This window comes from Convolutriloba macropyga, chromosome 11, assembly GCF_964194025.1.
Source record: "Convolutriloba macropyga chromosome 11, txConMacr16.3, whole genome shotgun sequence".
Lineage (NCBI taxonomy): Eukaryota > Metazoa > Xenacoelomorpha > Acoela > Convolutidae > Convolutriloba > Convolutriloba macropyga.
Window position 1 is genome coordinate 21141610 of NC_134478.1, and position 24148 is coordinate 21165757.

Genomic DNA, 24148 nt, shown 5'->3' on the forward strand with positions numbered 1-24148 from the left:
TTCTCTGCAGAACATGCTGTAAATTGCAAAGTGGGACATGTTCAGAAAGCTGGCCTGGCTAAAATCCAGGCTGTAAAAATTAATGTTCCAGCTCTGATTTTAACTGACTAACAGATCCGGGTGTGAATTTAAATACGTTAGCAAGAGTTGAAATTGTACTAAATAAGCGGCCTGAACACCTGAGCGTCCATTAGGTCACCTAAACAAAAAAAATCAAATCAAAATCTTACAAACTAGATCCACTTGAAACGACACCCAACTGAACGAATGTTTGTCTGGTCTCGTCAAAGAAGAGGAGAGGACCTCCACTATCTCCAACCATAGCATTCTCTTTCCCACCATCGTAACAACTGGCTGCAGTTATGAATTCTTCCAGGTCAATGTCAAAAATTACTTCATTTTCCTGAGTAGTGATCGTGAGTTAGGCCTGGTCGAGAGACGGCTCCTCGCACAAGTGCCAAAAATACATTGAAATACAAAAAAAACTGATATCTGAACAAATGTTTTAAAATTTTTTTCGAAATATTTTGAATTTTTAATTTTGAATGTTATCATTAAATAGTATGTTTAAACTGGTGGTGGTCAAGCAAGCCGATAGGCAAGCAAACCGAATTTTCAAAAGGAGGTCAAGTTTTTTTGTCCAAGGTCAGTTTTTTGTTCAATGTCTAATAACTCCTAGTTCTAAAAAGTAATATATGTCCGCGGTTATGGTCTCGACCTCGGCTGTTTTTTGCTTCCAACATTGTATATGCCTAGTAAAACCCTCCAAGCTCTTCTCGTTGCTGCAAACAGTGGCTTCTTGCAGAGTTGGGGATTTGTTCAGATTCTTGATCATTTTCATCATCAAAAACTAATGGTTTTAAAAAACAAGCGAGTTTACTGGGCGATGATAATGCATCGAGTTTTTAAGAAATTAAGATGAGAATTTCAGCCAACTTAAAAAAATAACTCGACATCGTTAATCTTAAAATTGATGAAACAAACTTCGTATAGTTTTTGTCCCTTTTACAAAGCACGATGGGCTGTTACTACACTATTCATTCAAAAATATTTTTCTGCACAAAAATTACCAAATCACTTCAAATAAGAATAGGTTATCTACTCATAATAATTGCGACAATTCCCATATTGTTCATAATTTACTTTGTTAAATTTTAAAATTTACGAAAATTGCAGAAAACATTCAAAAACAGTGACATGAGCAGTGAACAAAAACAGTGAATAAAGGAGTGAAAATTTTTTGCTCGCTCAAGCATTCTCTCTTTACCGCTTGCTTTAAATCTTGAAGTAAATGTTTTTAGATCAAAAAGCTTCTTGAAGAAAACCTAATTCTGTTTTTGTTATTGAATATCCTTGTCAATTACTTATGAAACAATGAATTCCCAAACTTCAATGAGTTGTAGTGTTAACCTAGAAGCGGACAAAGAGCTGCAGAGCTACAAAGATGCTGTGCCATGTGAGGAAAACAAAAAAGCGCTCCAAAAAATGGCGTTAATTTTTGAAGAAGAATCAATAGAAAATGATGTTATGTATAAAAACATGCAAAACTTAATTGCAGACACAAACGAGAGGGTATGAGAGCAAAAAAATCATAGCCCCAAATTTAGCTGATCATCAAATATTCCCCCTTTGATGCTAGAAAAATGGGAACTGAAGATTTTTTTGAAAGTATCAAAATTTTTTGGCGAATCTTTTTAAATTTTGACATTGTGGAAAGTAATCTGAAAGCGTATCACGTGTTACCAACCAAACGTATACTGCCTGGTAACCTTATGCCTTCAGCAGTTTTGAAGTTCGTACATTTTCTTGTACAGGATAAATTTTGCAAACTTAGAAGACTACTCAAAGCAGATTTCAAATACAACCGCTACCCAGCTAGTCCTATGAATGGTAATTTGATTTATATTAATGAGCGCTTGCCTCCTATTGATTTAATAACCAAATTTGCAGCTGACGACATGAATTATGTAACTACTTATAAAAGTGCAGTGTCTGTTCTCTGTGCTGATCCCAGTTACCCGAACGGCATCAATAAACATCTTGTGCCTGTAAACAGTATCGAAGATCTGAAACAAATCCAATATTCGGTTTTAAAGAGAAAAAGAAAGCTTAATTACTCGGGGAAAAAATAAAACTGATACCCCTTATCCTTCCAAGAGGAAATCAATTGCAGTAAAAGAATGAATTTTTGATAAAGCCAAAGATATTAACTCACCCTCAGACATAATACTATGTGGAGTTGTTGTGTCAGAGGGTAGTGTTCAGCCTGTTATTTTAGTATGCCAGTGTTGTGTTTCAAGATTCTAATTCTCCTGTTATGATGATATTTTGAATTAGTTGAAATTTCTAATTTTTTAACTTCTGCAAGGACTGATATCTGATTTTTGAAATGACATGAATGAATTGCAGTCGCTTGTATTGTTAATGATTAACAAACAGCTTACAAGTATTTCAAAACGTGGCGCAATACAAACACAATGTTTCAATTTTTCCCTTTTTTTCTAAACTATTCTCATATTCTCTTCTCTTTTATCTTTTCATATTTTCTTTTCCTCTAAACGCTCTTCCCTATAAATTTTTTTGTGCCATAAATGAAAAATGTAATTCTTGATAAAGCATTCATTACTCAAAGCCAACAGTCGGAACCTCACATGCAGCAAATTTTTACGCTAAGCTTTAGTGAAATACACCAAAAACACTCTTTGATCGTTACAATAAAAATGTTTGCTCGATGCGATTGTCCGCAGAAAATAAACTATAGAATGAATGAAAAATAAGTCATATCTTATGAAACTGAAATTTGGTCCCAGGTTGGAGTTTGCAACATGCGATTGTCCGCATGAAACATTCTGCCCACCACATTTGATTTCATTATTTTTTTTTAAAAAAAGGCGAAAATGGAATGGAACATGAGAAGAGGAAGAAGAAAGGGGAGGGCAGGGGAGAAGAGAGAAAAGGTAGGGAGGGGGAGGGCAGGGAGAGGGTGAAGAGTTGGAAAGTGGGAGGGGGGGCAGGGGTGAATTGGTGGGGGGGGGACTGAAGGGATGGGGAACAAGGGGAAAAAGCTTTCTATTATTGAGTTGCTTTGAAATGCTCATTCAAATAGTTTGCCTGATGCGATTGTCCGTATTTAGCGAACAGCTCTGAAAAAATTTAAAAACCAAGTTTTCATTATCTCTGATTAGACTTAGGTTGACCATTTTGCGACATAGAATTATCTGCACTTAGCCATTTGGACACCTTACAATTAATTGACGGAATTAAATGACATAAGTAGTTCACTGGATGCGATTGTCCGCAGATAACAAATTTCAACTCTTAGTAATCAGTAATTAACATTGTTGTTTGCACGTTTTCAGTGCGAACTGACCAGAAATTTTGCAAAAACTTGAAAATCAATTTCAGATAACAAAAGAAGCCATAAGACAGTGTAAACTGTTATAGCAAGCGGTAGGGAAACTTCTCATATGAAATGAAATATTTTTAATGCTTCAAAATATTCGCTCGCTAGGCGCTAATTACAATGAACTTATGATAAATGTCTAAACCTTTCTTCAACCAAGCTTCACTCATTGCTCTGACTGAGATTTGGTTGAAACCATTATCCAATCTGTCTACATGGTGTCCAGATACATATGAAAATACTTTAACATGTAGCCGACAGAAAGGCAAAATTGGAGGTGTTGGATTTATGCGTCGAGATAATGTTAAAATGCAGACCTTTAAAGTGACCAATCTATTATTTACAAATTCTAACTGTAAAAACTCACTTTTCTTGCCAAACCATCTTCATAACAGTCTTATATAAAGCTCCTATTTTGAGAGATGTAATATTTCAAAATGAATTGATGACTCACATAATAGAAACTGGACACCATAGTAATGCAAAACATAAACTTTGCGAAGATTTTATTCAAGATTTCATTAAAAAAGTCTACAAAAACAAAAGAGCTTATCAAATCATTCTCAAACCTAGGCATCAAATTAGTCTCAATACCAAGGGAAACAACGAGAAATACAATGTTATCAAAATCTACTCTGGGTATAGTTTTCGCAGATTTTAATTGCGAAATAAATGTAACTGAAACTACCATAACAGATTTTTGTAGTATCATAGTTTGAACAAACATAAATCTCAAATATGATACAAAAATAGGAAATAGGAAATAATTTGGGAAAAATTTGGTCAAAACTAAAACAAAACAAAATGCAAGCAGGTTTGAATTGCAGATTAACATCTAATCTAAGAGAGGAAAACCATTCATTGAAACAATCCTCAACACAGGAAGCCTTCAAAAAAAATGAAGAATTGCTGTCCTTTGCTCTATACGAAGTAGTAACTCCTAAACAAATCTCAAAAAAAAATCCAGAGATGCTGGATAAAAAAGAGATGAATAATTTTTGTGTGCAGAGATTGAAAGGTTTTCAAGCGCATCTCTGATCGAACACAGATAAAAACAGAAGTGTTTACGTAAAATAAAGAAACCTTACAAAGGCTCTAGTCCAGAAGAAACTAAATACTTTTTTTGAAAATATTTTAGCAAAGATAACGATTCCAAGAAAAGACTCTTTTACAATTTTGGAAACAAAATTAATTTGGAACCAAAAGTAACAACCGCTGATAAATCCAATCTACCAATTGGAATTCAGATAAACTCCTATTTCTCCGGAATTGGGCCAACACTCTCTGCGAAAAAGCCTGCACTGAAAACCTAAACAATGTTAGAAAAACAGGCTACACAATATATCGGGAATCAATTACAGACACAGATACTGACAACGAATTCGAAAATCTGAAAAGATAAACTCAGCCTTGATCACATGAGTTTTTCAAACAATCTTAATAAAATTGTTGCACCAGCTATTTCGTCATGTCTTTGCGATCAATCTAATAAAAGAATAAATGCTGTAGTCTATTCATAAAGGCTGAAAATTTATAGAGTTATTCCTATGCACAAAGAAGGTTCTCTATCTGACCCGAATAATTACCGGTCAAAATCCTGCCTTCAAGGTTGATGTCTTTTCTAATTAAAAACAATGTATTGTCCAAAAAAGTTCGGCTTCGTAAGTAAACGCTCAATAACAGATTCTTTAGTTCCGGTAGTTGAAAACATTTGTGACATGAGATCTGAAAAACAAGTTGCTCAATGCAATTTACTGGATCTATCAAAAAAAATTGATGCTGTAGATCATAAATTGTTCATCCGCAAGTGTGAGATCTAGGGATTACGAGGAATAGCATCCAAAATCCTAACATCGTATTTGCGTAACCGTAAACAATTTTTAGACTTTAATGGCGAAACATCAAGCAATCTAGGGGTTGCCTGCGGAGTACGACAAGGTTCTCTTTTGGGAACGCTTCCTTTTTTTATATATATCAACGACTTGGCAAATCTACAGAATCATGGTGATCTTGCACTTTATGCTGTTGACACTACCATTGTTGGCGAACTAAAAACAAATTATATTTATGATGATCTGACAGCTGTGAAATTACCCTTGTCTCAAAACAGGCTTACAAAAAATCAGAGCAAAACTAGAGTGATCACCTTCGGTTGAAAACGCCTGCTGAATTGAAGTGGAATGAAGTCAAACTAAAGCAACCTGGATTTGGAAAATTACTCGGCATTTGGTTAGACAAAGATTTTAATTACTTAGAACAGAGACGAGTCATAAAAAACAAATGCAATAAGTTCATCACTCTCTTCTGTCAAACAAAAAAGTATTTCATCAGCAAGCTTTATGAAAAACTTTTTCAAACTGTATGTTCAACCCAATTATCAATACGGTTGTCTTTTTTAGGGTACAGCCTCAAAAAGTCACCTAGTGGCTCTTCAAAGACAGCAAAACTACCTCATCCGAATAATTTTTGGGCTGAAACAAACCGATGAAGTGAGAACCTATCGAAAAAAATACTCCATTCTCTCTATTTTTGAAATTCATGTATACGATTTGTTTAAACTATTCTTCGCAGGGACCATATTTTTAAAATAGTTCGCAGAGACCATCAGAGTTTATTTGTTAATAATTTTTTTCTACCTCTGAAATTAAAAGATGCTTTTATGATCAAAACCCAAATCATTAACTACTTAATATACAACCGCTAACAAAAAAGGACCAAAGCACGGATACGTGTATTGTTCAACTCAATCTTTAATGTGGACTGACTGATTTTGAGAGAATATTATAAGTGTTGAGAACAACAAATTGAACATTTTTGTCCACAAATTCAGAGATCTGTATATAGTAGACTCACAGTATTTCACCAATTTGTTTTAGGAAGCAATTTTGATGCAAAATGAACGTTTTTTTTCCAATAAATTGATATCCATCTTCTTTCTCTTGGGTGTTTTTCCTTTCTTAAAAAAAGAAAACAAGGAAGGAGAAAAAGAATCTTGTAATTGAGCGACCCCTTCTTGAAAACCTTGTACGGCGTCCCAAAACATGCTTCTAGCCTAATTGACGTACGTGATTTATTGATTGTAACATACTCAAACGAATTGATTATTATTCAGTATAGAAACTGCTATTGCACACAGCTTTACAAACTAAATGTTTTGCGCAAGTTTTGTTTATGCTGAAACAAAATGGCAAATTATCTTGAATCCTTCAACCAATTGTTGCAATTTTCCGCTCAGTACGTTGAAACAAAAAGGAAGTCTGGAATTCAGTTAAAAGAGAAATAGCTTCAGTTTGCAAACTTTCCAAATTTCGTTGTTTTGAGTTTTCAGAACCGAGAAGTGAAAATAAGAAAGCATAAAGATGTAAGTTATCCTAACTATCAGACAACTTGACTTTGCAAATCATAACTACCATGATTTCGTTATAGATTTAACTTTACGAGCATAATTTAGCAACTAGGTTGTTAATATTTTCATGGAAGTTTGCATTCGATTTAGAAGTTTAACAAAGATAGATTGGTCTGTAGTTAATACGAAACATAAGTTTCTTTGCATGATTTGTAAATGATGCAGTGATATTTAATATTACTCAGCATTTACCTCATTTTGCAATAGTTTACTAAGAGCTTCATATTGTGTATCGCGTTTGAACAGAATGAGCCAAATTATGCTCTTTCCAACTCTACTCATCAAAACCGAAATATTTTTCAGGAAAACTTTATATAATCTTCTAAGTTATGAAGTAATTTGAAGATCTATGTTATGAGAGACAGAAATAAAGGATCGAAGAAGGGCTCTTTAGGATCCAAAAACGGCTCAATGAGAACGGCTCTTTTTTAGTACTGCTCTGCTGCAATTCAATTTGATGGTCGGATTTCAAAAGAAAAGCAGATATTTTAGATAAGATTTGTTTTTCAAGTTAGGCAATAAAATTAAAATCAATTAATTTCAAAACAGTGCTGCAGCTTTAAGTATCCGCATCAATTTTTCCTAATTGTGTGACGCAATTCATAATTGAATGCATACAAAACTGGATATTAATTGTTAGGTAAAATTCACACAAAATTGGAAAAATTTTTTGAGCGAAATCTTGTTTTTCGTTAACTCGAAAAATTTGTAAATTTATTCGCCAGCTTTTCTAAAAGTTTTGCTTTCTAAAAATGCTATATACTTAAAAGTGATAGGTGGTAATTGGGAGCTATCATTATCGGGTATATGTCGCACAGCAACCAAAAGAAAGATACACATACGCCAAAATAAAAAAAAATCGCTACTTTTTGCGAGAGAACAGTGTCTCAGCCCAAAAGTGCAAACTATTCAACAAAAATATATAACATATTCAGATAAGCCTTTTTTCAACCAGGTTCGTTTATCCAACTAAGCTTATCTTCAAGTGAACCTGCCATAAATGTGATAATTCGACGGAGAAACAAAAAAAACTCAAAAAATCGATTTGGATCACTGATTGGGATGAATAAGTCGTTAGACTAGATAATGTATAAAAAATGAATGCAAAACGTCAGAAATCCAAAAAAATTTACGAAAGCAAAAACAACGATCTTTACTCTGAAACCATAATATACGATCGTTTGGCTTCATACTTGCAAATAGTATGTGTCAATAAAGGCCTTGATTTGAAATTCTTGTGAGTTATATGCATAAAAAACTATAAATGGGGAAATAATTTTTGGAAAAGCCGCGCCCCAATAAAAGCTATCAATTTCTTTGCCATAAGTATCCATGGTGAGATCAATATCAGCCCTGATATTGCTGCGCAGCTAATAAAAAACTCAATTGTTTAATTGGTCGCGAATTAGATCAATTTTTAAACAAAATTTTCAGTTTATCAAAAATGAAAAATGGATTTTGTTTAATAATCAAGATTAAATTTTAAAAATCTGGCGTACGTACAAATTCTCAAGACTCTTAAAGCCAGTGGGAGTGCAACTAGCTCTCTTTTCAAGCCTGCGATGAATATTGCTGCGGTTTTGAGGTGTCTACTTCCAGTAAATTCGGTGAAAAGGGGATAAAAAAGCCTATTTGGTCCTAATTTTGAAAAAGTCTGAATTTTGAAAAAAATAGCATAAACTTTAGCCAAAAAAATTAGATCGAACAATTCAGCAAACCACCTCTATCTTTTAAGATGACATCAATAACACTACAGTTAACAATTTCAACATATTTTAGCAATATTAAAGAAAATTTGGTCAAAAATACTTAAAAAACAATGGAATATCGTCTAATATTCACAAAAACTTAAACCTCAATATCGCCCTATAAAAACCAAAAATCAAAACAAATCTTTTTAATTCAATAATCTTCGCTGGACGGATTTTCTAATGATACCACTCAAAACTCTCTACGATGATTATATCGATCGGCCAAAATTGTCTGAACAAAAAAACCAGTTGAGTATATAGTTCCTCCTCCCCCCCCCCCAAGCCCCACTAAAAGTGGGGTCGGAAAAATTACGGCTCAATCATAGCTTTCAGCAGATTATAGCTCTTAACTTTCGATTGAAAATGATCCAAGGAGACATTGAAGGTGACACGTCCCCTTCCTATGACAACAAGTGGGGTGTCGTTTTTGAGCTCTTGTTCAATGAGTGAGAGCTCCGATGAATTGAACAGAGGCAGAGGGACTCCATTGTGATCACTTCTCTCAAGTCTTACTATGATAATATCATGTCGAGTTATCCCACGCCTAAGAAAATAAAATAGTAAAATTTATTTTAAATTTCAGCATTTATTAAAAGCCACATGTTAACCCGTATCTATAATTTGTAAACAAAAATTGACGTTCTTCCAGTTTATAGACAAGAAGCAAGATTTTAACAATTAAATACAATTTTAGACACTTGAGCAAACTTAAAAATTTAAAAAAAAACGAACAATCGAAATAAAATAGTGTAAATGAAATAAAACCAATTAAGTTTGGTTTGATCAAATCATTTTTCGACGTATGAAAAACTTCACTTTGTGCTTATAAATTTCCAGATCTAATATCTTGTAAGTTTGTGATATTATTTTTAAATAATCTTCATTTCTTTCTTATTTTTACTCTAACCCTAGTCGCAAAATCTTTTTGTTTTAAACGTAAGAAATTGTCGGTATCGTCGTTTTTCCGGCCAAAAATGACAAAAGTTCCAACAATTTTTTAGTCGGCATCATCGTTTTTGTTTGGTATTCAACAAAAGAAAGATTTGGTATCGTCCTTTTCTTAAACGTATGAGAGATTCGGCAGCGTCGTTTTTTAAACGTAAGGTGAACTCTGAGTCTTCAATTTTGAACGTAGGAGAGATTCGGTGTTGTTGAGAAAAATTCCATGAAATTTTATAGTTTTCACCACAGATTAGTCTGGCAGACAGAACAAAAATCGCTCAGCATGTTTGGTTTCAATGTATCCAACCGTCAAAAAATTTGCTGGTAAACTGCAAGAAAGTTTGTCAAAACTGTGGATATATGAATCAACATATTTTTTTTCAAAGTTCAACAAGTATGTTTCTTTCTTAATGAAATAATAACCAAGAAAATTATATTCGTTCAATCAGTTTTGAGAACGAGCTTAAAAACAAATTTTCGAAAACTTTGCAAATTTTTTCAGAAATTTTCACCGAGATATACATTTGAAATTCCTGCAAAAGTAACGCTGTCATAACGTTTGACTACGCCATAAACAGAAAAAAAGAGAAGCTTCCTATAGAAAAACGGACAATTTTTTACGTCCTAAGAAAAAATTATAGAGAAGTTCTTGAAGTTTGTCTGATAAAATGTATTATAACCGTATAATTCTGAGTTATATATTTTTGAAAACAATCGGCACCGTAAAATTGATAAAAATGTACAACAACTAGAACAGCGCGCACTCTCATCAATTACTGTTGTCATATTAATTTCTTAAACAAGGCAACAATATGCTACTAAACGTTTCAAGTTTTAAACTAGTTGAAATAAAAGTTCAACTGTAAGCCAGCAGAGAACTTAAATTAAAATGTCTCCTGAAGAATCTTTATTAAACAACAGGAAAAAAACAAACGCAAAGCTTTTTACCCTTTTTTAAAACAAATCCAGAGTTTTTGTTGAACTGTTCTCAACTACCTAGTTTGCGAACTGTTTGCCAACTCTGAGTTTTCATAACATAAATTCTCATATGAACTAAACGATTTGAATTTTGCGTAGGTGATCACAAAATTGACAAACTTTTAAAGCTTTTTTGGATGTAACTTGAATGTTTTTTTCCCTTAATAAATGATTTAACATCTTTTGGTGAAGTTTTTCCGATTCAAATTTTTATTAAAGTTTGCTTTTTTGTTCTCTCAAAACCTGTTGAACTACAAAAACACTTTAAAAAAGTTAAAATTCAAAATGGTAAAAATGGAATAGAAGACCCCGTGAAAAGTAAATATACTTTTTTCTTTTTTGGTCTTTTGAATAAGTTTTTTATATTGTTACAATTAAATGATCAATTTGTCTTGTTTTTGAACAAAATTGTTGACAAATTGATAAAACTATCTCTTATGAACTTTCAAACGACGAAAGATAAAATGAGGAGATAATTAGATCTTCATCATTTGAGTGCTACTGTTTATAGAGGACATATTATTTGTGTTTTGTTTCTGGCTGTATGATTTTTTGAGGAATAAAAATTGAAACGCCTCCGAAAACGTTGAGATTTTGAGATCTGAGATTACAGAAAACAATTCAGACGGAACGAATGTGACAACTTTGTGTTAGATCACTCAAAATGTCAAAACACCGTGACTTTTGGTCTCCTTGATCGAGCAATCGTCAATTTTTTAGTCACCAAAAATATCAGAGCGATTTGTCGCAAAATTGTGAGAAGCTGATCGATTTGATTTCATCAGCGATTCTTTCAAATACTAATTCGGATAATAATGCATTATTTTGCCATAATAGATATGATAACGCCCGGTGCAACGAATCCTACTCTTCTCACTAGAATTCCGATATTCCTGCATTTCCGAATTTTCTTGGCAGGAAACTTATTAGGGCTTGCAATTCCGGAAATTCAAGGAATGAATCTTACTTTCACATGCATTTCCTTAAAGTTTTGATAGAAAATAATGTACAGATGGTTTTTTTCTCTCTAAATTTCTGGTGAGAACTGTTTTTTAAAAATCATTCCATTCTTTTTCTTTGTAGGAAACTTGCGTATACCCACTTAAAACAAACAATTGTGCGGAGGACTGGCGGGAAGGCAGGCAGGGAATCCCTTAAATCCGTATTTCCTACTAGTTTCCTAGTTTTCTAGTGGGAAGAGCGAGAACTTGCAAATAGTTATCACCACCTACATTTCTTGATAAGTTTCCCAATAGGATTTCTGATAAGATTTCTTGTAACTTTGCCAAATTAGAAATGCGAACTTTGCAAGATTTTCAGGAATCGTTGCACCGGGTGATTTGACATTGAATGAACGTTGTTTGTCTCCGATTGTTTGAACAACAACCTGCTATAAAGATATGAAGGAAATATTGACTCCTCCACTACCATTGCTCTTACTCTCTTCTCTCTGTTAACCTCCGGAATGGCTTCCAACTCAACATCAGAGGCTAAAAACAGCAGATGTATGAACAAATCTTAAACGTATGCAACATTGTATAGCGAACGTAAGCTTTTTACAACAAAAAAGGGTTCACTATCAAACTGAACAGGCAATTTTGATTTTTTCTTAAGATTGCGCTAAATTTTCTCCATTTATTCAGAAAATTTCCTGAAAATTATCGCAATGTGCTCAAGTTGAGGTGTCAAACGGAATCTTATTTGTCCAGACCGTCCCTGACGGAAAATGTTTATGTCCCGACCGTCCCAGACGGTAAAATCTTGCGTCCAGATTTTCGTGAGTTCAACTGATTTTCGTGCGTTCAGATCCAGACTCTTGTGCGTCAACCAGTTTCCGTGCGTTCAAACTCAAATTTCCATGCGATCAAAAACAGACAAACGGCAATAACTACACACAAGTTTTATACTTAAAATTAGTCGGTTAATAGAGTTTTAATAATTTTGAGTAAAAAATATTGCAAAATATTTTCGGCAAAACATGTGATGCACTCTGGCCCCTCAGGCACAAATTTGATTTATAATTCAACTTCAGCACAACTTCAATTATCTTCAACACAAAAGACTGAGCGCAACTCTTTTCGCATTCTGCATTTTGCTGTTTTTTTAAACTCTAATGAGTTTCGGCTTTCCGTTTTGAAGGATGCTACTTGAGTGGGTCTCTGCTGTAAGAGTGCTAGAAATCATCTGAGAGGTATAGTTTTTTTCTACTGACAAAAATTAGAGCCTTCATTTCCAGAATTATGTGCGTTCAATTTCAAACTTTTGTGCGTTCACCTCAAGATTTTCGGGCGTTCATGTTCAGATGTCGTGCCTTTTTCGATAATTCCCAACTATATAAATTTGAACACACGAATCCCCGTGCATTCATCATCGTTCTGAACAAATTTGAAATTTGATTCCGTCTGGGACCTCAACCTGGGTGGTGACCTGCTTTTCGCAGTTACTTCTCAATTTTTTTTACCACACCTAAACCTTTCAATTTTCACAACTGAAGTAAAAGAGCCATTAATGACAGAGCAATTATTTTAATGTCAATAAAAGTAAAAGAGGACATTTCTTGTTCCCATTCAGAGGAGTCGGGCATGGAGGATTTCAGCCGATCACTTCTTTTGGTAGTATCACTTCACGTTTTTTGAATTGACGAAAACAATTGAATCTGAAAACAGACCTTAGAAAACTTTTTTATTTATTGTACTTTATTAGTTTGCTTTATTACTTTGGTACGTCAAATTTTGTGGCAAAATTATCATCAAACTAATGACAGAGCACAAAAATCAAACTGTCTATAGTTAATCAATTTTATAAGATTTTGGTTAGAGTTTTTCAACCAAACACGGAGGCTCGGTAATGTGCGTTTGCACATAAAGTTCCGACCCCGCTCATCCGTATTTTTGCATAAATTTCTACCCAATGAGGAACAGTATTTTTCAAAAAGAAATGTGTATGAACAAAAAGACCGCCTTCAACGCAAATAACTCAGTGGAGTAAAAATGCCGCATTAGATTGATGAGATCAGCCACTATTAAGAAACCAAGTCAAGACGAACAACAAAACTAAACAACAAACATTAATTATATCCAAAACTCTATGTCACTTTTTTTAAAAAAAAAACTTATTAACAAGTCAAAATAGCGCAAGATAAAACATGAGGCTCGGTAGCACTTAAACAAAAAAAAGAACGAAAAACAGCAAAAAAATATGGCTTAAATTTAAAAACATTAAATGCAACCATTAGATAGAGGTTGAAAAAACTTGCGTCTTTATAATCACACAACCCTCTATAAGAAAGCACATAGACCTAGAGTTTTTCAAATTTTTATGTGGTTACAAAGAAAAAAAAATACAGACAACAGACGAAAATTCAATTAAAACTTAAGGCGAAAGGCTGTCGAAGCCGTAAAGTCAGATTTTGCCCCTCAAAAAATGTTCAATTGAGCATTCCTTGAATGCAAATAATGTGGTGTGTGACCTCTTGTAATGGAAATAGAAAACAAGTAGACAAAAAAGAGGAAAAAAAACAGCAAATTAATTAAAATTTTTGTATTTTTCGAACACAATTAATTTTAAAGCCATGAAACCCATTAGCTACAAAAGTAGATCTTTAAATAGGTTTTTTTGTTCGTCCACAGAACTTGCTTGAGACCTGTAATTCTTCAAAATATTACTTACCTCTGCAAAAACAGCGCCAAAAAAAGACAAAAATCAAAAATTAGTTCACTTTTTTGTCAAAAGCCAGTTTCGAAGCCACCAGTTTCATAGCAAAGTCTATAAAAACATTAGATTGTGTACACTTGCATCTTTCTTCGAGGACAATATTAATATTTGTGACATCTAATTAACGAGACTAGGTAACGAATTGACAAAAAGAGAACAAACACGGAAAGTTAAAGTCTTTTTTTTTTTGAAAAAAACTGTTTCAAAACCATTAAAGCCATCAGATATGTAGTCAAGTCAGAAAGTTGGTTCATTTATTCCACATAACAAGCCAATGAGACCTGTCATTATCCGCGAAATTTCACAGGACTAAAAAGACAAAATAAACACAACAGTTAAAGACAAATGTGAAAAATTCATTTAAATCCTTGGAGAAAGGAATGTCGAAGCCGTTTAAACCACAATCTATGCCTTTAAAAAATTTTTTATGTTCAATTGTGTCTTATTTAAACGTCAAAAATGTCAAAAAAGTGAACTTTCATTAATGTGATAATGTGACAACACGAGAAAAGTTAAAAAAAAAAAGCCAATGCCTAAAAATCAAAAAAAAAATTCTGAACGTTAGTAAAATTAACGCAAAAAAACCAAAAGTTAACTAGTAAAACCACAAAAAAAATTAATATTGATATCAGTAGAAAGAAGATGATTAAGATACTTTCTTTTTTTGCTGACTCTAAGCTACAAGTTCACCAATATAAAAGAAAAGTTGAGCCAAGGTTCAATAAGCCATTGTTTATTCAAAATTCAAACTTAATTAAAAGTCAAAACTACCATAATGTTCCGAGTAGAGAGACTAGGTACTTTAATTTGGAGCTGCTGGGGAAAAGAAATAGGCATAACAACAATCATCTTTAATTTGAATTGTTCTGTTCTTTAATTAACATTAAAAAGATCGATTTTCTTTTAAAAAAAAACATTCTAAGATTGGACAAACACCAGCCTTGCTATTGCTGTTTGTCCCATAAAAACACTAAATTGCTTCGAATGTTTTAGATCTAGATAATTTGTTAGTTAAAAGATCAAGATAAAGGCTTTGTTTTTGATAATCATAGAGTAAAATTAGCAAAAACGGCAAATTTTTAATTCCCGATTACCCTCAATGGAAGTAAAAGTAGGTCTAGTTCACTTTGTAATTTTGCAAAGAATGTCTTAGTTGTTTTGAGGAGTGTACTTCCGGCAATCTAAATCAAATTAAACTAAAAAAAAGCTTATTTTATGATCAAAGTGGGCATTTTTTGATGAAAGAGGCCGACTTTTGAAATACTTATCCGAAATTTTAGCCAAAAAAAAATCAATCAAAAAAGTCAACAAGATTTTTTTGTCTCCAAAAATAACATCAGCAGTGTTATTGATAGAAATTTTTACTGATTTTAGCAAAATTGACGAAATTTTAGGCAAAAGGTCCGGAAAATGTGAATAAATAACTCAAATCGGTCTGATATTCACAAAAATTCAAAAATTTAAACTATGATAACTCGCTCTAGAAAATGAAATTCAAAAAAATTTTAATTCCATATTCTACGCTGGATGGGTTTTTTGATGATTTCACTCACAACTCTCTACGATGAATATATCGATCGGTCTAAATTGTCTGAACAAGAAAAAAACCCAGTTGAGTATATAGTTCCTCCCCCCTCAAGAGGGGTCCGAACATAAATTTTCAGTTCATTACTTGATTTTAGATATTTGACCAAATAATTAAAACATAGCAAAATCGCATGCCCTTTTTGGTATCTTCAGTTTTTCGCATTCCAATATCGGTCACCGGCTCGAACACATAATTTGGCACTCAAGTGGTCCGAATAGAGAGGGTCACGGTCTTCACAAAACCTGGAAAAATTTGTCTGTAATGGATCTATGAAAAAAATCGTTTTAAATTACTCGATAACACGAGAAATCTGGCATTTGCCGCGTAATGGTAATGAACTGAGAACTATTTAATTTGTGGAACCAACGTTAATCACACGATGACGATTATTTTAGATGGTACCTGTAAACGAGCTGTCTTCTGGGCTGAACTTTCTAAACAGACAGTGGGCTGCTGTTAATAGAAACTCCTCATGAATCAATGTTGAACCGCAAAAAGTTTGTCCTATTCGAAACAACTGCAGGGTCGATAGTTTTCTCACTCCAAGGTGAAAAAAGAATGGATACTTGCCATCTTGCGCAGCTTTGCCATGAAATATTGCCCTTTTATACAATGGTTTTTCCTTAAATGATTGCTCCACATCTTCCGAGAAAACAGTGTGCAGAAATAAACACAGAAGAACGCTATTATGCGCGAACATCGTTTGCAAAAATTCTTCAGTAAAATGAAGGAAGATTGTCCTCGATCTCTATAAACTGAAGATAAAAAGATATTTTTTCTCATTAGATCAGAAAAAAATAGAATTGAGGCAACACTTCTTGCAAAAACGCAGATGAAAGTAGGTGAACCGTTTTTTTTGTGCTTAGTATATGCAAAAGGCAAGCTATTGCGACACTGTGCAAACTCTATTAGGACTTCCATTCTGAAATTTCTAACGTTTTCATTCAAAGCGCATGCGTTTACATCAACTGATGTCTTCCATTCATGTAATAATGATTTTATTCAAAATATGTCACATGACTCCTTTCGTCATCAACAATAAAAAATATTTATGATGCCGCAAAGAGTTCAATTATATTCTAAGAATGGCCTTATCTTAAGACATTGAAAATGTGGCCAACACACGCTGTGTCTTAATATCCTAATTGGTTTTTCCATTGATGTTTGCAATATTTTCACATTCATAGTTTAAACAAATTAAATATCATTTCAAGACAAAATAATCAAAGCTGAAATATCCAATGCGACAAAATACATAAAAGTGAATTTTGTATTTTTGGTTAAGTATTCGGTAAAAAAGGAACCTAATTTTCAATCTAGACATAATTTTGCTGATGCTCCTAAACTTGGGGACAAATTTTCAGAATACATACTTTTCTCCTCGGAGACAGAAACAAAATTTTTTGTTCCTGTGGAGCTCCCAATCTCTCCTATCCCTAGTTGAGATATCTTTGGTTAGAAAACGTAAGAAACCGTCGGTATCGTCGTTTTTTCTAGCCAAAAACGACAAAAGCCCTTACAATTTTTCCGTCAGTATCGTCGTTTTTGTTCTTAATGAACGTAAGAAAGAATCGGTATCGTCGTTTTTAGACGCAGTAAAGATTCGGTATCGTCGTTTTTTCATCGCAAGCGAGATTGGGTATCGTCGTTTATTAAATGTGAAAGCATCGGTATCGTCGGTTTTCAAGCGTAAGAAAGCATCGGTATTGTCGGTTTTCAAACGTAAGAAAGAATCGGTATCGTCGTTTTCAAACGTAAGAAAGCACCAGTGTCGGCGTTGACGACACACATAAAACCTGCTCTTGTTGGTAGTAAGCAGTGAAACCAGTTCAAAACAAAAACACATTTTTGAAGAAAAAGAAAACCCATTAGTCCTTACCTACCCACTGCAGTTTAACAGTTTAAAAAATATATATTTAAAATTTAAAATGAATATTTAAAATATATATAACAGTTTAAAGAATATCGATTTGAAACAATTTTTCACAAGTTTTGTTTCTTTCTGAGTTTCAAACCTCGTGTTTTAAGCTTTAAATAGAATTGAATAGAATAATTTCTAGCGCAATTTTCTTTAGCATTTAGAGTGTTTGAGGAAAAAACCAGTTACTGCAACAAATACTGAAAACTAAATTTTAAAAGCTTTAAGTAGTGAAACATGACTTGTGGACTTCTTTCACGCAGTTTGTGGATTTCAGCTACCCACTGTGGATTATAGTAGACTACCGTGCCCGCTAAAAATGACAAAAAAGTAAAGTCTGTCCATTTTCGAATGAGATTTATAGAAATAAAAGAAACAGTTTAATCAAAAGTAAATTTTGTTACAAAAATTGGTCACTGTTTTCCACGTTAAGTAAATGAAGTTCCCCAAAATAAATTAAATTTTTTATTATATACCTCTACGTTGTAATGAAAAACTCTTCTAGAACTACAAAGACAAAGAGTTTTCGTTGGCTATTATAAAAAGATTTAAAAAAAAAACAGAAAAAATAATACCTTATTGTACATAATTTTGTCATCCGCCTAATTTTGGATCTTCATGTCACAACAATTCAAAATCAGTCTAGAATCAGAACAGACTCAGTATTATATGATTACATGTCAATTTCTACAATTGTCAGTCTTGTGTTGGTCAAGGCAAGACTGAGATAGTCAATATCCAATTTGGCTATATCCAATATTAGCCAAGATTTGCTAGACCGAAAAAGAGACTAGGCAGGCAGAATAATGTCAGGAAAACCAAGATAATACTCTAATTCAGCCACGAAAAACGTCAAAAAAATCATTGTATCGTTGAAAAAATTCCAGAGGATATCAAAAAGGAGTATTTTGAAAAATGAGGTACTGAAAATCAGAAAGCATAATTTGACTGAATAAATCAATGATCCTCAAAAATTTTTGTCCATCAGGTCTTTCTTCAAGCCTTCGGCATCAGACTTGTTTTAATAATTTTCAATAACCTGTTCAGGCTACAATTCACTTCGTAAGTTTTGGCGCCTTCAAAACTCCCAGAATGAGCTCCCGGGTTGGTCTCCCTGTGAATCGCATCGATGGATCATAGAAATTTCATTAAACGTTTATCGATGGGACATCGATAGTTCATTACCACTTTTTCTCTGATCATAGAAAACCCATCGATGAGAAATCTCCAATTTTCACTGCATCAGAGAAAATCCATCGATGGGATTTCACTGGAACATAAAAAATCCATCGATGGGATTTCACTGGATCATAGAATATTCATCGATGCGATTTCACTGGGCCATAGAAAATCCATCAGAAATAGGTCCAAAAAACGTCAATATTGATCGGAAAAACATCAAAAATAGATGATCTGTAACAAATTGTGATGTCATAATCAAATGCGGAAATCGGAAATCTCAATCCGATTGAGAATTCCCCACCTTATTTGTTACTCTAGTTTCAACCCCTCTTATTTCACTCCGCTTTATTGGTCTATACTGGTCTATATAACGCTTTTACTGAGTCGCTTTAACTAAGAACGCTTTAACTGGTCTACATATAGTGACACGTTACTGAAAACAACAAAGTACGTTTAGGGAGACGTAATTCATCCCCCCCCCCGTTATACCACTCGCAAACGCAGTTAAGACACCCCCAACCGCAAATAGACCACTCACCTGCAATTATAGCACCCTCCCCCACACCCGCAAATATACCACCCGCAGTTATACCCCCTACCCGCAAATATACCACCCGCAGTTATAATCCAACCCGCTGTTATACCCCCAACCGGGTTGGTCTGCCGGTTGCTGTGGTACACTGCCCCGGTTGTACAATGCTGAGTTTAATGCTTGACTCGGATCTTGGGTTTGGTGCGGAATTACAATCCAGGCACGAATCCGTTCGTTTCCGCAATTGGGTTCCAACAAAATGCATAAAACTCGGCGTGTCGCATCAAACTCGGCATCAAGCTCAAAATGCATCAAACTCAAAACCCATCAAATAGAACATTTAGGGACACGTAGTTCCATTTTATTAAGAAAATTGACAAACATGTGAGATTATCGAAATTTTCAATTTCATGGATTTTCTGTGATCCTTCGATGAAATGTTAGGTTTTATGAAAATACACTGATCCATCGATGGATCTAGAAGTTACTATGAAATAACATTGATCCATCGATAAGATGCACTGGGACACCAACCCGAGCTTCTACAACCGTTTAATAAAAAGGCGTTGAGTTTTTGCATATATTGGTCCTGCGGTGTCTAAAATTCCATACCCATCGGCTATTTGGCGCCGCAATTTCAATCTAATTTGTCTATTTTTGGATTCAAAGGCCAGTTTTCCTAAAAACCGATGGGGGAAATTTATTGACGGAAATTTAAAATAAAATGTTTTGTGAAATTAAATGTGTATGAATAAAATGAAAAACCGAAAACCGACCGTTAACTCCCAAAAGAGTATTTATGCATCGGAATCCCCGCTTAGTTGTTTTCAGTACTGATCCAAAATAATTACAAGAATGATTCACAAAAAAACTGTAAGAGTTTCATACTACTTATACGCTATTCTGCAGACATTTCAGACTAAGTTCTTGCATTCTGACTCGATGATTTGCTCTGCCACCAACCTCCGCGATGATACGGTGACAAATCGACAGATTTTTTCCAAAACTACTAGGGTCGCAATCAAGAGTGTTATAATTGAAAATACAGCCGAGATTTGCCAAAAAAATCAAAACAGACAACAGTTACCTAATTCGACATCCTTCAGTGCAGTTCCTTTATCATTGTGAACTGTTTGCATTTCTTCCTATTTCGATTGAGGGAGGAGTAACAAATAAGCTCTCTGGCAAACAATATACCATGGAGTACCTACAAGCAAGTCCCATCTCTACACATTTTAATTTAGAATTTTTTGAGAGTTGCACTCTTATGCATAAAAGTACTCCAAAAAATTCTATGGAAAATGCCTGCTATTTTTGTATCCGTTCGTCTGATTCAGCTTGAGTCACGCCGCATTTAACAAACGGCGTGACCAGTTGTTTGCAAAATATTATAAATATCATTTAATTTTTTTTCACAATGTTGTCTTCAATAGATTTGATTTTGGCCCACCACATGGCCTAGTATGCTCAAGTCGTCAAAGTCTAGGAATTCACGAAACTCTTCAGCTATGTTCAAAGTTAACATCGGGGAATTTGAACATTCGAATCGATGGAAAATGAAGCAACGTTGGTCTTCAGGTTGCGTGATATGACTCTTGTTGCAACTCGGTTCGAGGTATTAACGCTAAAAATTGCTCAAAAATGTAAGAAATAAGGTGAACTGCGGTGCAAGTTTAAGTACTGAATTCGGTGAATGCCGTGAAAAACAAACAATTTACCGCTAAGAATCGCAAATCTTACAAGCATTAATAACATTAATCGATAAATTTACCAAACATCTTCAGCGCAGAAAATACTGCAAAAAAAAGATGTACGAATAGCGATGAATGAGAGCGGTGAAAAAAATACACTGCTAAAAACCGCAAACGACGCAAAGTTTCTTCACTAAGTTACCCAGTTACATAGCTGCAGTGGTGGAATTTCGTTTTTTTTTTGAAAAAAAGTTTTCAATTATTTATGAGTTCTGTTTACTAATGTTAGTTGCCATTTTTATTAATTATTTTTGTATCAACCACCAGAGAAATGGAAAACTTTTGAATTCGAAGCAAATTCTTCTAGTAAAACAACGTATATAATTTTAAAAACGGTATTTATCACTAAAAAGCCTCTGAGTTAAAAGGGATTAAAATATTAAAACTCAAATAATTTTAAACTCATTGTCAGAGATCCCCTATATATATATAGGCAGCCTAAGTTATCAAGATTTTTGGTGCAGTTTCTGTGGAAAAAGTTAGATATTCATCCGTTTTTAGTTGCATATAAGCAAATCAAGTTTTTCAATAATAGTGGATTGTAGTTAGAACAAGGATTTATTCAAATCAATTCAAACTCGTAGTCCGTCTGAGATCCTAAAAATGCAATTTTTTGGCGATTAATTTTTGTAAGATTTGCAGTTTTTAACGGCGAAATTTTTATGTTCGCCGCTTGTTTTTGATAGCGGGGACTTTTTTTCACTGCTTAAGCGGTAAAATTTAAAAATTCACCGATAAAAACCACAATTCTTACAAAATTTCGGGGGAAAATTTCAACGCATTTATTTTCCTTAAAATTTTTCGAATCTGACTTAAATTCACAAAAAATAATTAGAACTTGTTGATGGAGGCGAGAGGTTCAAACTCATTTACGGCAGTTATTTTGTATTAATTCCGGAGAATGCGTTGAAAATAAGGAATTCTCCGCAAAAACCTGCAATTCTTACAAAAAATCACCACTTTGACCGCATTCATCCGGCGTTTTCCGGTGAAATTATTTTTTCACTGCTATTCACCCGAATTCTTACATTATTTTTTCAACAAAACATCGACTCGGGACTCAACAGCAGCATTCCTGACTGTTGCTTTGCATGTAAATTTCGAACTTTTAAGACTGAAATCCACAAGCTTGAAGAGCGCAAAATTGCCCCAAAAATATGCTATTTGTATATTTAATCAGTTTTCGCATTGTCCAGGTTGAGATCCAAGACAATCTTAAGATGTCCAGATCAAAATGATCGCATAGGTGGTGGGGCGTCATGCATTCAAAATTACACGGTTTAGAAACACGATTGATCGCATGAAATTCAGGACTTAGTGTGGTCAAATACGGCAAGAAGGCAAAACTTGATTATGATCACGTTTTTTCTTCTTGCCGAAAATGACCCCTGTTCTTATTTGTTGTTATATGGCATGTTTTTATATGACAGATGGTTTGAGCACTTACGCGCACTAAGTTGGCGAAGTGGTGCATGTTAATGCCCAGTATTAACTTCTTCATTATTTTGTGTAAAGTGCCTGACCTGTTTTGTTTGATTCTGAATCACTTTGTAATGTTATAAGTTTTTGAAAGGTCATGTAAAAAGAAAATGAGTTGTAAATTTGATGTCATGAAACCAAACAAGTAAACCAAACAATTTAAACTTATTATAATGGGAACAAAAGAGACATGATACGACAAAGAAGAAAGGAAAGACAACGTCGTGATCATATTGGCGCTTCGATGAATTCCACCAACGAATGAAGCAAGTTTACCTCAAGGAGATGAGACAACAAGGAAGTGGTCCTTCATCAATGTGTAATAGGAGTGCTACAACTGTTGGTAACTGGTCAACTTTTTTTGGTCAACGTCAACTCTGTGAGTACAAAACATTGAAAATAACAGTCGGGAAGTAGTCAAATGGTTTGCTCATATTCAAGGCCAGGAGGAAGCAACAATTTGAGAGTTGAAAATGTATAAGCCGTTTTTTTACGGTGAACTATAAAATAAGCTTCGGGGCCTATTGTAAGTTGGTAGTGGGTTAAAAAAAACTAATTGACAGATAGCCAATTTGAATATTGGGTTGAGGAACTATATGCCAAATTAAAGACCGTTTTTTAGTTTAAATTTTTGAGAAAAAGCTAGGGTACAAAAACAAAGTCTTATTGGTGACATAATTTTGTAGTTGTTGTCATTAAAAAAAATTGAATTATTCGTGTGCTGTGAAGTTTTTCAAAGACTACAATACCAAGACGAGCATGATGTTTCTTTGGAGCCAGCCATGTACCGCACTCCCACACCCTAGCTGCCATCGCCAGCTCCATTGGGCGCCTCCTACTGACTTCATTGACACTTAGTCGTGTCATAGCTCCATCAGCCGTGCGCCAACGCACTCCCACACCCCAGCTACCATCGCCAGCTCCAGTAGGCGCCTCCTACTAACTTCATTGACACTTAAACGTGTCATAGCTCCGTGAGCCGTGCGCCAACGCACTCCCACACCCCAGCTGCCATCGCCAGCTCCATTGGGCGCCTCCTACTGACTTCATTGACACTTAGTCGTGTCATAGCTCCATCAGCCGTGCGTCAACGCACTCCCACGCCCCAGCTGCCATCGCCAGCTCCAATAGGCGCCTCCTATTAACTTTATTGACACTTAGTCGTGTCATAGCTCCATCAGCCGTGCGTCAACGCACTCCGACCCCCCAGCTGCCATCGCCAGCTCCAGTAGGCGCCTTCTACTGACTTCATTGACACTTAGTCGTGTCATAGCTCCATCAGCCGTGCGCCAACGCACTCCCACACCCCAGCTGCCATCACCAGCTCCAGTAGGCGCCTCCTACTGACATCATTGACAATTATTCGTGTCATAGCTCCATCAGCCGTGCGCCAACGCACTCCCACACCCCAGCTGCCATCGCCAGCTCCAGTAGGCGCCTCCTACAAACTTCATTGACACTTAGTCGTGTCATAGCTCCATCAGCCGTGCGCCAACGCACTCCA

The 24148-nt window shown here is 34.6% G+C and overlaps 1 long non-coding RNA gene across 1 annotated transcript; it reads right to left on the reverse strand.

The window, feature by feature from the left end:
• Positions 1-375: 375 nt before the first annotated feature.
• Positions 376-11961, reverse strand: LOC142349406 (uncharacterized). The gene is made up of 4 exons (XR_012760824.1): positions 11868-11961; positions 8939-9104; positions 719-826; positions 376-403 (listed from the first exon to the last, which is right to left on the reverse strand). It is a non-coding gene; the product is annotated as an uncharacterized LOC142349406 (long non-coding RNA).
• Between the last annotated feature and the right edge of the window lie 12187 nt (positions 11962-24148).